Genomic DNA, 16739 nt, shown 5'->3' on the forward strand with positions numbered 1-16739 from the left:
TGCCAGCTGAGAATGGATGGAAACAAGTGCCCAAACTTCCATCCTGAGATCTGTCTCCCCACCTGGGGACCAGGAGAAGCGCAGCAGTTCCTGGAGATGTCAACCCACATCCTGAGAACTGGCAATCTAGTAACAATAGATGAATTATCCCATGCACTAGAGGATTGTGGGAGGAACACCTAGCCCCTGATGGGGGTCCCGAAGGGCACCCCAAAACACTGAGGAGCTCTCTTGGCCTCTGGCAGGACTGGGGCTGTGCAGCCCTGTACTGAGTGGGAGGTGCAGCCAGGGAGTCATCATGACTTGGGGGGCCAGGGGACAGAAGGGGGTAGATGATGCAAAGGCATTCCATTCATACCTTGTAGGGGAAATACCATGTTGTAAAAATGGTTTTCCCCAGGGAGAGGCTTATCCATTGCACTTTGGGTATGCTGTTGACCCCTGTGATTTCCTTAAATGTGGGGAACTCAACTACATAATTTGTGTTAATGGGGACATTATGTTTGTGATTTTTCTGGTTTTTTTTTTTTTTAACAATCTCTTTACCCTTTGGTTCCTGGCTGTTTTCGCCATCCTCTACCATTTAAATTTGCAGCCACAGCCCCATTGGTGATGCTTTGCAAGATGGTTTTTTTTCCCCATTGAAACACATTAATTACATAAGACCTACTTTTTTATCCCAAAAAAGTAGGGGAGAAAGTGTATACTGCTGGCTTTCCAGGAAAAACAGCAGAATACACTTTCTCCCCCACATTTTTTGGGATAAAAAAGTAGGTCTTATGTAATTAATGTGTTCCAATGGGGGGGGAACCGTCTTGCAAAACAGGGTGTTTAAAAAAACTGTCTTGCGAGGCAAGGACCCAAATATCGTCCAGCGAAAATTGCCCATAGAAACAATCATTTTGTGAAACACAACATTGCTCAAAAAAGTCATCGTCTAGCGAATTCCTCATTCTGCGAGGCAATCGTCTAGCAAGGCACCACTGTACGTTGGCTTATGTTCAATTGTTACAGATGCACATTTGGAAAAAAGGGGGGAATAAAGAAAAAAACACATATGCAAAAGCAAGAGCCTAAAACTCTTTTAAAAATCAAGCTGTATTTCAGTATTGAGCCAGAGATGCATCAAACAATTTTTAAGTTAGAACATTGTGTATATATACAGACAGGGTATCTCTGAAACAGGTCTGAATTTGTGAGTGGTAAAACACATACACACAGAGAGAGACAGAGAGAGACAGAGAGGAAAGTATTCCATCCAGCTTTCAGGTCAAGATTTACAATACAATCCCAAATTGGATATACTGCTCAGAAAGGTGAACAGAACATCTTTTTCATTAAAAAAAATCGGTAAGACTCAGCTGGTTGATTTTTCACTCCCTTTCTCCAACCATACACATGGGGGGGGGATATAATAAAGACATATGAAAGGACGTGCAATGCAGTACAATGTCCTTGATCTTTCTTTTTGAGGAGGACCCATGAAGAGAAGAGGACAATGCAAAGAAGGAAAAAGGACTTCATCTCAAAATAGTAATCTACTACAATTCTCAGGAGTTCTATCTATTTGAATGGTTTTCTTTTCCTTCAATCCTGCACAAAAGATGTGGAAATAATCAGTATATGAAAGCAATGCTCAGAAGACTATCAGGCAATATGAACCAAAGATGGGGGGGGCATGAGAACACCTAGGTATGAGAATATTGCAAATATTGCAGGTTCTTGGTGGTTAACCCTTATCACAGTACCCAGTGTGGTGTAGTTGATAGAGTGATGGACTAGGACTCAGGAGACCCTCCCTCTCACATACCACTCCTACTGTACGCTTGATTATGTCTGTGCAGCCCTCCTTCCTCTTCTCAATAGGGCTCAGGTAAACTTCCTGCTCTTTAAAAAAGACATGGTCTGCTGCCCTTCTGGCTATGCATAAAGACACACTGACCACTTTCAGAGACCACTTCTCTCTCTCTCTCTCTCTCTCTCTCTCTCTCTCTCTCACACACACACACACACACACACACACACACACACACACACACACACACACACACACACACACACACACACACACACACACTTGTATTTGTTTCCCGCTTATCCAGATTCCTCTCACACACTCATTTCCACAGTGATCTGGCCCGGATGCAGTACTGTTCTCTCCCACAGTTTGTTTGCTCCACCTCTGTGCCTTCACAAGGGCCTGCTCTCGTCGCTGATTTTGGCCCTCACATCTCAGAGAATAAGATGCTCCTGACCTGGCAACTTTATCTCCCATTTTACAGTTTCATTTACAACATGTTTAACTTCCAGATCTGTCAGGAGTTTGTTCTATTTTTGTTGAAATATAATGAGAAACTAAGACTATGTAATTACCTAACCTAACTGCAGCCCATTTTGTTCTAGCAAGTTCTCAAAATTGGTAGGCAAAATAACATGCCCTGTGTTTTAAATATGGCTATACCCCTTAAAAGAGTAATTTTCCCTGGTTTTTTTTTTTTTAATCTGTCTGGGGAACTAAAGACAGGGAACTGATTCTAAAGCAACAATTCTTTTTTGTTTACCTCAGGATTTGAGAGACCCAGTGGGCTAGCTTGAAATCCAAGGCTTTGAGAGATAAGGGAGCAGTGTTGGATAAGAGTGGAAGCCAGAATCAGAGCAGATCTTAGGTGATAGGAAAATAAAAGCAGAGGCTTATTTTGGTGTCTGAGAGGAAGAATAGCTCAGACATACACAGTAACTAAAAGGTTTTGACCTAGACAGCTGCTGAGTGAAGCAAGATCAACGTAGTTACTAGAATAAACAGCAGACAGATAACAGACATTAAAGACTAATTCACTCAGACTTAAACATGCCACCCAAATGTAGCCAAAAAGGGAGTCAGGAAGCAGAAACTTTACCTAAGGAAGTACCCAAGCTACTGCAAGCCATTTTAGAGACAGACCCTCATCTCCAGAGCACAGTCATCTGAAACCTAATTGTCCTGAGGGAAAAGTTAATAAGGCCCTTTTTTTGAACCCAAGGCCAGTAAAAGATGTTATGTGTGTGGAGAGAAATGTCATTCTTGTGCTCAGTGTGAGAGTCAAAAGACTAGGGATTTTAATCAGCATAAAGGTGGAAATTCCAGTCAGCCTAATAAGGTGTTTTGTGTGCAGCATAAGACATAGCAATCGGCAGTTGAAGCTGAGGCTTCTTTCCGCCACAACGCGGTTGCTAAGGAAATGGACTTGGCAGAGAGCCCAGACATTCCAGAAGCTAGGGTGATACAGTGTTTCATAATACATTGCAATCAGGATTTGGTGAATAACTCTCCAGAGCCTATTTTCATTAACAATGTAAAGTAACTGGGTCTAAAAGATACATGTTCTCAAGTCACAATATGTCTCCCTGATATAGTCCCGAAGGAAAATATAATAGACCATGAAAAGATTTCTGTTAAGGGAATTGGGGCTGAGGTTGTGGTCTTACCTATGGCCAAAGTAGCAGTGAGATACCAGGGTTGGTCTGGTATATGGAAGGTAGCAGTATCAGACCAAATCCCTGCTCCTTGTTTAATTGGGTTAGATCTATCCAAGCATGTGCAGAGTATTTTAGTGGTAACCCGCTCCCAGGGCATGTAAATTACAGTCCCTGAGGAAAGATTGGGAGCCTTAGCCTCTGAATCAAACCTGGGATGTCTCAGTCTAGATGAAAACCTGGAGGTAGAAGAAATGGCTGAAGTGGTCATAATAAAGAATCCTAATAGTTCCTCCTTTATTAATGAGCAGAAGGAAGATATTACTTAAAATAGTTGTTTTAGAAAAGCTAATGAGAATCCCATTCCACTGACCCCTGAACACTCAGAGAGATTTATAGCTGATAAAAACCTGATATATAGAGAAGTTTTATTAACACCTCATAGAAGTGAAGATGCACATCTCAAACAATTAATTGTCCCTGTAAAATATAGGGAGAAGTCCTTCGATGTAGCTGAGTCAAGCTTAGGGGAGGTACTCATGGAAAGGAAAAAAGCTTGTGTGATGAAAAGGCCCAGGAAAGACAATTCTGTCCTGAGGACACAGTAGTGAGGCTGAGACCCATAGAGGGGAGTGAATTGCTGTTGGCATGATCAGGACCTGTGGATTTGTTGCAGCAGCACTGGAAAGTTGAAGGGACTAGTATTAAGAAGGCTCCCCATGCAGCTGCAACAGTCCTGAGAATCTTGCAGAACAACCCTCTATCTGAGAAACTGGAGATTAAAGGAATAGAACCAGATGTTGAAAATCTCAGTACATCTGACATAAGCCAAGTGTTTGAGATGGCACCTAAAAGAAACTTGCCTGAGAATCTTGAAGTGACCTGTGATAGTGGTCCCTCACATATGGAGAGCTTTACAACAAAAGTACCTGTGGGCAAGTTTATTGGTGAGGCTGAAGGCAAAAACAATAAAATTTCTAGGAAGAATGCAATCATACCTGTGCTGCAGGAATGGAAGAAACTCCCTACCCTTTTCCCATCTGAGAAAACTAAGCCACTATTCAGAAAAAGAACAGGCTTAACCCGGAAGAGGCGAGCCAGGGACATCCATTAGATGTCAGAGTGTCAGGTGGCTTTCGATCATCAGAAGACAGTGCGGACTTCAGGACCTGTCCTTGTTGCACTGGACTTCAACCAGGAGTTCATCATGTACATTGATGTGTCGAGTGTGGGTCTGTGCCAAGCGGATGACAGCGAGAATCTGCACCCAGTGACTTTGATCAGCAGGAAATTTCAACCTTGTGAGAGGCATTGGTCTGCCATCGAGAGGACGTGCCGATCAATTGTTTGGACACTGCAAAGACTGAAGCCCTATGTTTGGGGAAGGAAATTGATCCTTTGCACTGACCCTTTCCCTCTGGTGTGGCTACAAACTATGATATCCACTAACAATAAGCTTGCAAGATGGACGCTGAAGCTGCAAGACTTTGACTTTGTGATTCACAGCGTAAAAGGAACTCAGAGTGTGGATGCCAAATCACTAATGGTTGGATAAAAAGTTGGTAATATTGTATTAAATATTCTGTTAATATATTAAAGTGCAAAGGTTGTTTGGATGTTGATGAACTGAGAGGTGTAGAATGATGGTAAAAATAATAGTGAATAGCTTTATTGATGTGGAGGTAATGTAATGTAATTTGTATTGATGTAAGTAACGCAAGAGGTTGGTATGTTTTTATTAATGCAAAGGTAATGCAATGTAATTGGTATTAATGTTAAATGCAAATATTTATAATTATATTGATTGTCTTAAATTTTTATAAAGTGGTAGGTTTGATCTAGTAAACCAAGTAATGGATCGAAACTGTATTATAAGGTATGTATAAATATTGGTAAGTTATTGTTATATGTGCATGTATTTAGCTGTTTGTTTATGAGGGCAAACTGCTGGGTTTCCCCTCATAAACAAACTTACTAAGGGGGGAGGTATGTAGCGATCACCCTGCTTTGGCTCAGGTAGAAGATTATTGGCATGTACCAATGAGAGCTGTTGGGAGGCGGAGCCTGAGAAACTAGAAGGGAGGGCTTAGTCAGAGTCTAGTTAGTTCAGTGAGAGACAGAGTTGAGAAAAAAGAGTTTGGGGTTTGAGGCAGAGAGAGTGTTTAAGGAGTGATTAGTCAGAGTGTGACCTGTATTAATTAAGATAGAAGAGGTTAAAATAAAATACTGAAGCTTTGTGGAACTTTTAGAATGTGCTTAAGAATTAGTCCTAAGACAACTTGTAATCAATAAACCTGTTTCTGTTTAAAAGTTCAGTACTGAATGGACCTCAGTCTTTCATAGGAAATATAGGTTGATAAAGGATCAACTGGTGGCAGCGTGTTAAGGAGCATGTTGGGATGCCTTCGTGAGCTTTGTGTTTGGTGAAACAAACAGGGGCCGGGGGTGAATGCCACAATGAGTTAACATACTCTTAGCGTCAATTAGTAGCACCAATTTCATAACATGGGGGAAAGCCCTTTGAGAGTGCCGAAGCTGCCCATCGCGGTGGTGGGGAACCCCAGGGAGTTCTCCCAGGGCTTGCACGCCACCATGGGAGACCTCCCTGGGGGTCCCCGCAACTGCAATCGGTGCCTTCGGAGGTTTCAAAGGGCTTTCCCTGACATCGGAGGAAGCCCTTTGAAAGCTCCAAAGGCAGGGAGGAAGGGCAGGAAATTCGAACTTCCTGCCCTTTCTCCCTGCCTTTTTTGCTTCAGAGGTTTCAAATGGCTTCCTCCAATGTTGCTAGGAGGCTAGAGCTGGTCAGGCGCTTGGGCGCTCGCCCCCGGCCGCACGGAGGCAGCGGAGCACTGGCAGGCTTCGGACTGGTAAGTCCTTTTTTAAAAAAACTTTTCTGTGTGGGTTTTGGAGGGTGGGTTTGAACTGGGGGGTTATGTTTCAGTGTGTTTTTTTGTAGGTTTTTTTGCAGTCCCAACATGGGACTTGCTCTTTTTATTTTTATTTTGGTATTTTTTTAAAAATGCTGGAACGTCCGGTGGGCCAGATAGGCGGGGTATAAATTAAATAAATAAATAAATAAATAAATAAATAAATAAATAAATTCCGTTCCCATGCATTTCAATGGGAAATGGTACTTCGACTTACGAACTTTCCGAGGTACAAAAGTCCTTCCAGAACAGATTAAGTTCGTAAGTCGAGGGCCCGCTGTATTGGTATTCACTCAATCCCTTCCATGGTTTCCGTTCCAAGTTCCTTTTCGTCTGTTACTGTTTTTACTTATTCTAATGAGTCCAATATTATTATTTGCAGACAGGACTTTAAAACCAGCCACTGAAACTAGAAATTAGAGTTGCGTGCATGCCTGAATATGTGAATCATCCTAAGCATGATGAAGATATGGGGACACATGTATGCTCCCACCATCTCACATCTCAGAAGTCAGTTCAATGCATTTTCTAGGTGCTGGGCAATATGGGATGGGCTTACATACACCCACATCCTCACTAAGGTTAGAGCCCTTTTCACATATTCCGGTGAGTGCCCAAATAGGGCTAAATTTCATGCACTCTCGTTTCAGGGCTGACTGTACCATTCAGCAAAGTAAAGAAGCCACTTCAGGCAGTACATTTTTGGTGCCACAAGAGCACATTCTGAGTTATTTGCTGTTGTATTGTTACTATCAATGATTAAGAAAAACACCTATTGGATTTTCTGCTTCAGATAACAAATTCATTTGACTGGCTTTAGGTTCTGTGACCTGTACCTTGCACACATGTGTGTATGCATGCACATGTGCAGTGGATAGAAGAAAGGAACATTTACACTTTTGCTTCAGGCAACAACTTGTCTTTGTTCTCACAGCATGGCTATGTGAAATAAGGGGAGCAGATGACTGTGTTGGTCTGACAAGAAAACAACAAAGGCTGCAGATATCTGACAAAAAGTGGGTACCACCTTCTCAGATAAGATCTGAACAACACATTGTTCATTTCAGTATCTTATTGCCAGCCATTCTGAATGCAACCCTGGGGGATGACAGAATAATTAACACAGACAAAATTGTGCTATCTGGTTTCAAATAGAGAGAAGCCTAATGCAGGAGATCCCATCAGAGATATCACATTGCTAATGCAGGCATGGGGAAAAACACAATACTCCCCAAAACATATTGGACTTCAAACAATCTTTTCATCCACTCCAAATCCAATCTTCTTATACTTGTTATTAATAACAGGGGTTTTGCTTCTAATAGCTTCTTTCTATTATTTCTTCACTGGATAGTCTTCTTCCCTCATCAGTAGAAATCAGATAAGGCAGCTGAGCGGATTAGGTAAAAATGTACTTCTTCACACAAAGGTGAAAAAACTAAGATGAACAAAAGTGAAAGTAATTCAACTATTAATCGGTTGTTACTTTTTTGTCAGAGAACCCTTTCAGAAATAGGTATCAGAAAAGATGTTTTATCATGTGTTTCAGGTGATAAAACGGAAGGAGGAGACCAGGCTTGAAATGAGTCTCTGTTATGACTGACGCAGAACCAAACAGGTGAATAAACTCAGAGCAATTGTCAGGAGACACTGAAACACAATTAAATTCTCAGATACGCTAGGATTTTGGGATAAGCTGACACAGTTGTCCAATGAACGGACAAGGACTAGGGCAAACCCATCAGTGCAGTTAGTCCGAGATCCTGCTGGATCACGTCCAGGCAGGAAGAATGGAAAGCTTTCCTTTCATTTATCTCTGTTTTGTTTTGTCTATCCAGCTTAAAGAACTCTCTGGAACAGTTATAGTTGTATTAAAATATTAGCACCTGTCTTGGTTCCAGGATTTGCTTCAGTTTTGGGAGACTATGCTGGCCGGATTGGCTTTAGTTCTCCACAGCCCGGAAACCCAGCCAGGAAGTTCAACTCCAGAATCCTCCTTGCCTTGTTGGTTTGGACTTTTGCATCCTCTTATGAGTTACTACTGCAAATAAATTCTTTAATTGTGTCTTCTAGATTTCACAAATGTTTACCTCAAATGCAGATAATTGATGAAGAAATTACATGCTTGATTTTTTTTTTTTAAAAGGATCTCATTACTCTCATTCTGTAGGCAGATCATTTTTCAGTGAAAGCTGACCTGCTGTTCTTAATGCCTTGTTTGTTTTTAATTAAAATGTTACTTTGCCTTCTGCATTTCGAGCGGAACACGGCTCCAATTTTTCTTTGTTTTTGTTTTTTACCCAACGACTTGCATGTTTAAAAAGATATACAAAAATTGTAACTTATGCCTCAAATTTGAGGAGGTCCTTGTCTTTCAATGATGTAAGCTGTCTTGGGTCCTTTTTGAGGAGAAAGGCACGGTAAAAATATTTTAGATGAATTAAATAAATAAGTTATCTCTGATGAGCCCCATTTTACATTGGTTGGCTACCAAACATAGTAAGGATGGGAAAAGTTTCTTTTCTGGACTTCAGATCCCAGTGTACCTCTGCTGGTATGGGGCCAGAAATAGTTTTTTTTAAAAAAAAAATTCTAGAGACATGAGTGTTTGCTTTGACAACTGCACAATAGTTGTCCAATTTAACCAATAATTTAATTGACTGTAATACATTAGTGCTTATTTCTGGCACTGAAGCAATGCTGTCAGGAGCATTGTGGGAAACTTGGGCTACAACTCTCAGAATATCCAAGACAGAATTCCGCCAGTTGCAACACCATTGACATAGCATCATTTCAGGAGACCATTGTAAGTTTTAATTGGCAGCTCACTGGTCAACAGCTGGCACAGAGTAAGTAGCAGTATAGGTGGCCCCTGTTGGATTGCAGGGGCCTCCACAGCTTCTCAACGTTGCCAGGTACTGGCATAGCCCTGCTCATTTCCAGCCGTTCTTTCTCTGCCTAGCTTCGAAAGTTTGTTGTGAAGAAACAGTGTGTGGGACAACCATGTACACTGCCATAATTAGAAGGAATTGTGAGAGCAACGTTCCTGTCTTCGGGGGAGTCGCTGGTAACATCTGCCATCCCCAGGCACTGGGTGAGAGACAGTGCCTGGGAGTATTTTTGGCCTGCACTCCCCTGCCCTTCAGGACCGGGACCCTGCTGCTGCTGCTGCTGCTTTGGGCAAACCCACCCCTTCCTCAACACCAGCCACCTGGCTGGGAGGGGAGGGAAGCTTTAAAAGCAAGAAGCCGGTGCCAGTGCCCTCTGAGAGCAACGTTCCTGTCTTCGGGGGAGTCGCTGGTAACATCTGCCATCCCCAGGCACTGGGTGAGAGACAGTGCCTGGGAGTATTTTTGGCCTGCACTCCCCTGCCCTTCAGGACCGGGACCCTGCTGCTGCTGCTGCTGCTGCTTTGGGCAAACCCACCCCTTCCTCAACACCAGCCACCTGGCTGGGAGGGGAGGGAAGCTTTAAAAGCAAGAAGCCGGTGCCAGGGCCCTCTGAGAGCAACGTTCCTGTCTTCGGGGGAGTCGCTGGTAACATCTGCCGTCCCCAGGCACTGGGTGAGAGACAGTGCCTGGGAGTATTTTTGGCCTGCACTCCCCTGCCCTTCAGGACCGGGACCCTGCTGCTGCTGCTGCTGCTGCTGCTTTGGGCAAACCCACCCCTTCCTCAACACCAGCCACCTGGCTGGGAGGGGAGGGAAGCTTTAAAAGCAAGAAGCCGGTGCCAGGGCCCTCTGAGAGCAACGTTCCTGTCTTCGGGGGAGTCGCTGGTAACATCTGCCGTCCCCAGGCACTGGGTGAGAGACAGTGCCTGGGAGTATTTCTGGCCTGCACTCCCCTACCCTTCAGGACCGGGACCCTGCTGCTGCTGCTGCTGCTGCTGCTGCTGCTGCTGCTGCTGCTGCTGCTGCTGCTTTGGGCAAACCCACCCCTTCCTCAACACCAGCCACCTGGCTGGGAGGGGAGAAGGGGCATTAGAAGGGTGTGTGGGTTTGTTCTTGTTTGTTTGTTTTAATTGTTAGTATTACTAATTGCCATCAGGTTGCATAGAGACCCACAGTGGACCTGATGGAACAGGAAGGGGGGAGGGCGTTGGAGGGGGCAGCCATTGAGGTGGTGCTGGGTAGGGGAAGGAATGGTGGTGGGGGTAGAACATGCCCGCGTAGGAGAAGAGAGGTTAGATATCTTACATCTATCCCCTCTTCTAGTCCTACCTCCAACCAAATGGTATCAGGCGACCATATCAGCAAACCCTCGAGCCACACAGTGCTGCTGATGAACGCCAGGTCAGTACAAAACAAAACTGCCCTCATCCATGATGTAATTCTGGATGAGGGGGCTGACCTGGCGTGCATTACTGAGACCTGGGTGGGAGAGGAAGGTGGTGTCCCCCTCTCCCAGCTGTGTCCTCCTGGGTACTCAGTCCAGCACCAGTGTCGCTCAGAGGGTCGGGGAGGGGGAGTTGCTATAGTCTATAGGAGTTCTATCTCCTTGACCAGGCTTCCTATCCCTTTGAGAGGAGGTCTTGAGGGCCTGTATTGTGTGTTGGGCTCACGAGACAGATTAGGGATTCTGTTGGTGTACCGCCCACCCTGCTGCGTACCAACAGTCTCCCTACCTGAGCTGACGGAGGCAGTCTCGGACCTGGTGTTGAGGACTCCCAGGCTGCTGGTGCTGGGGGACCTCAACATCCATGCTGAGGCTGCCTTGACTGGGGCAGCTCAGGACTTCATGGCCGCCATGACAACCATGGGGCTGTCTCAATGTGTCATCGGCCCGACACATGAGAAGGGCCACACCTTGGACCTGGTTTTCACAACGGGACTGGAAGGTGGTGGTTTGGATGTGGAGGGGCTGGTCGTGACCCCATTGTCATGGTCAGACCACTTCCTGGTCAAATTTAGTCTATTAGCTTCTTCTTCCCTCTGCAAGGGTGGGGGATCGATTAAGATGATCCGCCCCCGGAGACTAATGGATCCGGATGGTTTCCTGAATGCTCTGGGGGAGTATCCGTCTGATATGGTTGGCGCTCCTGTCGAAGCTCAGGTCACCCTATGGAATAGGGAGATGACCCGGGCGGTTGACACGATTGTGCCTAAGCGCCCTCTCCCTGCTCGCCGAGCCCAGACAGCTCCCTGGTATACTTCTGAACTGCGGGCGATGAAGCAAGAGGGGAGACGGCTAGAGCGCAGGTGGAGGAAGTCCCGCTGGGAATCCGATCGAACACGACTTAGAGCCCATTATCGGGCCTATTTCGTGGCAATACGGCTGGCGAAACAGCAATATTTCTCCAGCCGTATTGCTTCCTCAGAATGTCGTCCAGCAGAGCTGTTTCGGGTGGTCCGGGATCTTCTTCAACCGGGAAACCCGGTGGAGGTCCCGGACTGCTCATCAGCTCGCTGTGATGAGTTTGCTATTCATTTTGAGGAAAAAATCGCTCAGATTCGCAGTGGGCTGGACTCCACTGTTACTGCAAAATCGGAAGATGTGTCCAGTGGGCCGTGCTTAGGTCAAACTTTAATGGATGAGTTTCAATTGTTGAGACCCGAGGATGTGGACAAGGTGCTTGGATCTGTCTGTTCTACCACCACGCCGCTCGACCCTTGCCCATCTTGGCTAATTGGAAGATCTGCCAGGGGGGTTCGCACTTGGGTCCAGGAGGCCGTGAACGCCTCTCTGAGAGAGGGAGTGGTCCCTACCGCCTTGAAAGAGGCGGTAATTCGACCACTCCTTAAAAAGCCTAACCTGGATCCAAGGCTGGTGATTAACTACCGACCAGTGGCGAACCTCCCTTATTTGGGCAAGGTGTTGGAGCGGGTTGTGGCCGGGCAACTCCAGGCGCTGCTGGATGAAACGGATTTTCTGGATCCATTTCAATCGGGTTTCAGGCCGGGTTTTAGTACAGAGACAGCCTTGGTCGCCCTGTATGATGACCTTTGCCGGGAGAGAGACAGGGGGAGTGTGACCCTGTTGATACTCCTGGACCTCTCAGCGGCTTTCGACACCATTGACCATGGTGTCCTTCTGGATAGGCTGGCTGGGTTAGGAGTTGGGGGCACTGTTTTACGGTGGTTCCGCTCCTTCCTAGCTGACCGTATCCAGAGGGTGGTGCTGGGGGACAGTTGCTCTGCCCCATGGCAGTTATGTCATGGGGTTCCTCAGGGCTCGATACTGTCCCCCATGCTGTTTAACATCTACATGAAACCGCTGGGAGAGGTCATCAGGAGGTTTGGGCTGAGGAGTCAGCAATATGCTGACGACACTCAGCTCTACCTCTCGTTTTCCACCAATCCAGGTGAGGCGGTTTCTGTGCTGAACTCGTGTCTGGACCTGATAATGGACTGGATGAGGGTTAATAAATTGAAACTCAATCCAGACAAGACGGAAGTGCTGTTAGTGGGTGCTTCGCCGGACAGGTTGGAGGGCCACTTCCCTGTCCTGAATGGGGTTACACTCCCCCTAAGGGACAGGGTCCGCAGCTTGGGGGTGCTCCTGGACCCCAGTCTAACACTGGAAGCCCAGGTGGACTCGGTGGCCAGGGGCGCCTTCCTCCAGCTGCGGAAACTATACCAGCTACGGCCCTACCTGGACGAGCGGAGTCTCATGACAGTTACACATGCACTGGTAACATCTCGTATTGATTATTGCAATGCGCTCTACGTGGGGCTGCCTTTGAAGACGGTCCGGCGACTGCAACTGGTCCAGAATCGAGCTGCGTGGCTGGTGAGTGGTGGGGCCGCCAGAGAGCACATCAAGCCGATTCTGTATAATTTACACTGGTTACCAGTTGCTGTCCGGGCCCAATTCAAAGTGCTTGTTTTGACATATAAAGCCCTAAATGGCTTGGGCCCTGGATACTTGAAGGACCGCCTCCTTCCATATGAGCCTACCAGGCTGTTAAGATCTAGCCAGGGGGCCCTTTTGAAAGAGCCATCCCTCAAGGAGGTAAGAGGGATGGCTTGTAGACAAAGGGCCTTCTCAGCAGCTGCCCCCAGACTATGGAACGCCCTCCCAACTGAAATTCGCCTGGCGCCGACACTGATGATATTTCGACGCCAGGTCAAAACCTTCCTGTTCCAGAAGGCTTTTAATTGAAATAACATTAACTGTGGGTCTTAATGATGGCAATTTTAATTGTATTTTAATTGTATTTTAACTGTATTTTAATTATTTTATTTTATTGCATTGAATTTTAATTGTTGTGAGCCGCCCAGGGACCTTTGGGTAGAGTGGGCGGCATATAAAGTAAATAAATAAATAAATAAATAAATAAATAAATAAATAAATAAATATAAATATAAGCAGTAAATGAAGTGATAATATGGTAGATGGCTACTTGGGAGTAAGCCTTTTTTAAACTAGCCCTAAATTATAGTCTACTATCCCCAGAGAGGGTAATTTGGCACTTTTGCCCTTTGCCACCTTTTTGGTATCAGAGAAGAGCCTCCCCCACCCCTTTAGACCATCGTGTGTGTGTGTGTGTGTGTGTGTGTGTGTGTGTGTGTGTGTGTGTACAGTGGTGCCCCGCATGACGACGATAATGCGTTCCGTTAAAATAGCTGTACAGCGAAATTGTCGTCATGCGAAAATAAAAACCCCATTGGAATGCATTGAAAACTGGTTAATGAGTTCCAATGGGGGAAATACCTGATCGAAGATCCTCCATAGGGCAGCCATTTTGCAATCCATGTCTTGCGGAAATAGGTCCGGAAAACAGTGGGGAGCCATTTTGCAAACCGCTGATCAGCCGTTTTAAATTGCCGTCTTGCAGCAGGGACCTAATCGTCGTTAAACGAAAAAAATCCATAGGAAACATAGATCGCTATAGCGATCGCAAAAAAGGCATCATCAAGCGATTTCATCGTTTAACGAGGTAAGCGTCTAGCGGGGCACCACTGTATTGCTATGTTGTGTTTATACGCAGTTGTATTTTTCTGGTATCTTTTTTTTTGCACTTCTCTTTTATTTGCTGCTTTTAACTGATGGTTTTAACTTTTCCATTTATATGGATTTGGGATTTACTTATATATTATATATTATATAATATATTATATATATTAACATATATATAATATGTTACCCTGAAAGCTGTTAAGTGTAATAAGACTAATATATCTTATTAATGGTGTAACTAAAACTATTTTTCTCAGTCCTGGCATATTGCGATACCCTACTGAAAAAGTGGGGTAACCGCTTCAACATTTTTTTATTCCTGCACAAGAGCCAAAAACCTCAATGATTTTAACCACAGTACCATTTAAAAAAAAAAAACTTGTATTTTTCATTTCAAAAGTACATTTTGCAAAAATATATGCATTTTGGGAAAATAAAAGAAAGACTGCAACGTGCTTGCACAAATAACACCTCAGTGAATGTTTCTGCAAAAAGTGCCCAAATGTGAAAAACGTACAAAACCTGTCATAATATCATCTAGTCTTTCACACAGTTGTCTTTCCTTTTACTTTTACTTCTATAATGTCTTCTAATGGATATAGCTGTATGAACAGCTATTCTAATTAAGCCCACTAAATGGGACTGTGTGAATGACACCACCCAAAGTGACAGAGAAAAACAGAACATAAAAAGTTGTAATTTATCACACCATCCAATATCCACTGGTAAAGTCTATTATATTCTCCATGTCTTTCTGTTGCTATTCAAATGGGTTTTAAATGCTCACTAATAGCCATAATGTTGAGAACAATGTACAATCAGCTGGATGCCGTTAGCCATGTAATTCATAGCAGGTTGAAGAGTAATGTATCTTTTGGCATGTGCGATGCTTTATTTAAATTTCAAAATCAATTTAGAGAAGGCAAAAAGCCTTCAGCTGATCCAATTTGGTACTAAGATAAAAGCTCTTTCCGCTGAAAGACATTCTAAACAGATTACCACCATGTTAATCAGCTTATGCAATTTTCAAATAGAAATGTACCAGCAAAGGGAACCTTTTTCTTCTAAAGATTTAGTCCCATGCAAGGGTCTTCAGGATAAGATTTTTGGATGTACTACATTCAATCAGCTAAGCAGCTAAAGGCATAAGATTTCTGGATTTTTGTCAGTACAACTATCAGAATTCAGCAAGAATTCCTCTAGCTAGAATTCTGATAGTTTTAGTAAGTTCTCAGAGGAGTTTTAAAATCCTTACCTGTTCTTTCCTAAGGCTCTCTCTGGAGATGGCCATTAAACCATGGACATAATTTGAACTTTCTCTGGAAACAGCCATTAAAACATGGACATGGTTCAAATTTTCTAAGTTCCATGGGTACCTCTTTATGAACACAGAGACTATCATCTCATCATGCTTTGCTATTCTCATGGAACTTAGAAAGATCCACCCATGTAGATGTTTCATTGCCAATCTCCACAGAGAGCCCTGGCTGGAAATGACAGTGCTTTCACACATTGGGAATGCTGAAGTGTTATAAGCATCTGATTTGTTATGTTCATTGCAGGCTAACATGTCAGCATTGTCAGCTGGTGTCTTGGCAACAGAAACAAAACACTAAGAGACTGTCTATTGGTTCCTACAGATCCCTCTTGAGTATTTTGAAGAAAAGTAGCCATCAGAATGTGGGGGTGTTGGCACACACTTAGCCCAAGCTATACAGCGCTCAGTTTTCTTTTTCATTCTTCTTCATTACATTTCTTCCATTACCTTCATTACCTTTCTTCCAATTAACTCAGGGTGGTAAAAATGGCTGTTCTCACCACAAGTACTCACTTTATCCACACAACAACGTAGTGAGACAAACCATACTGAGAGAGGTGAATCAACCAAGGTAATCCAATGAACTTCATGGTTGAGAGGGGATTTGAATCCAGTTGGTTTGGTCCTAGTCCAACACCCTGACCACACTAACTGCTGTCATTCTTCTTACTGCCTTTAGTAATTAGGTGGCATTCACTCACTTCTGCTAAAAATGTGGTCAACTGTATTATCCTTTATTTAACAGTTCTCTCTATTTAACATGCTGCCCCTGTCGCTTTTTATGTCCAGGGAACATTATTTATTTAAAATATTTAAGATATTTTTACTCTGCCTTTCTCCTTAAAAGGAGTCAAGGTGGCTTACAACATTGAAAGACAACATGATAGTGAACTGTGAGTGTACAAATATTAAAAAGGATCAAACAAATATCAAAAGCAATGCCCAAAACACATTCACAGCAATAAGATGCCACAATCAGCTATAAAACCCTCTCAGATACTGATCTAAAGCTAAAACAGCCTCCTCAGATTTAGATGGCAAGGAGAGGCAGAGTTGGGTGTCATCCGCATACAGGGGACACCAAACCACAAAACTCTAGATAATCTCTCCCAGAGGTTTCCTGCAGATGTTAAATAACACAGG

General features: G+C 44.2%; 1 protein-coding gene and 1 non-coding gene across 4 annotated transcripts in view; one reads left to right on the forward strand and one right to left on the reverse strand.

Annotated features, from left to right (window-relative positions):
* Window positions 1-16739, reverse strand: part of CPNE4 (copine 4) — a 262001-nt gene that overhangs the window by 123921 nt on the left and 121341 nt on the right. The gene's annotated exons all lie outside the window — the stretch shown is intronic.
* LOC140701505 (U1 spliceosomal RNA) lies at window positions 351-518 on the forward strand. The gene has a single exon (XR_012080427.2). It is a non-coding gene; the product is annotated as a U1 spliceosomal RNA (small nuclear RNA).

Source organism: Pogona vitticeps, chromosome 6 (genome assembly GCF_051106095.1).
Source record: "Pogona vitticeps strain Pit_001003342236 chromosome 6, PviZW2.1, whole genome shotgun sequence".
NCBI classification, from domain to species: domain Eukaryota; kingdom Metazoa; phylum Chordata; class Lepidosauria; order Squamata; family Agamidae; genus Pogona; species Pogona vitticeps.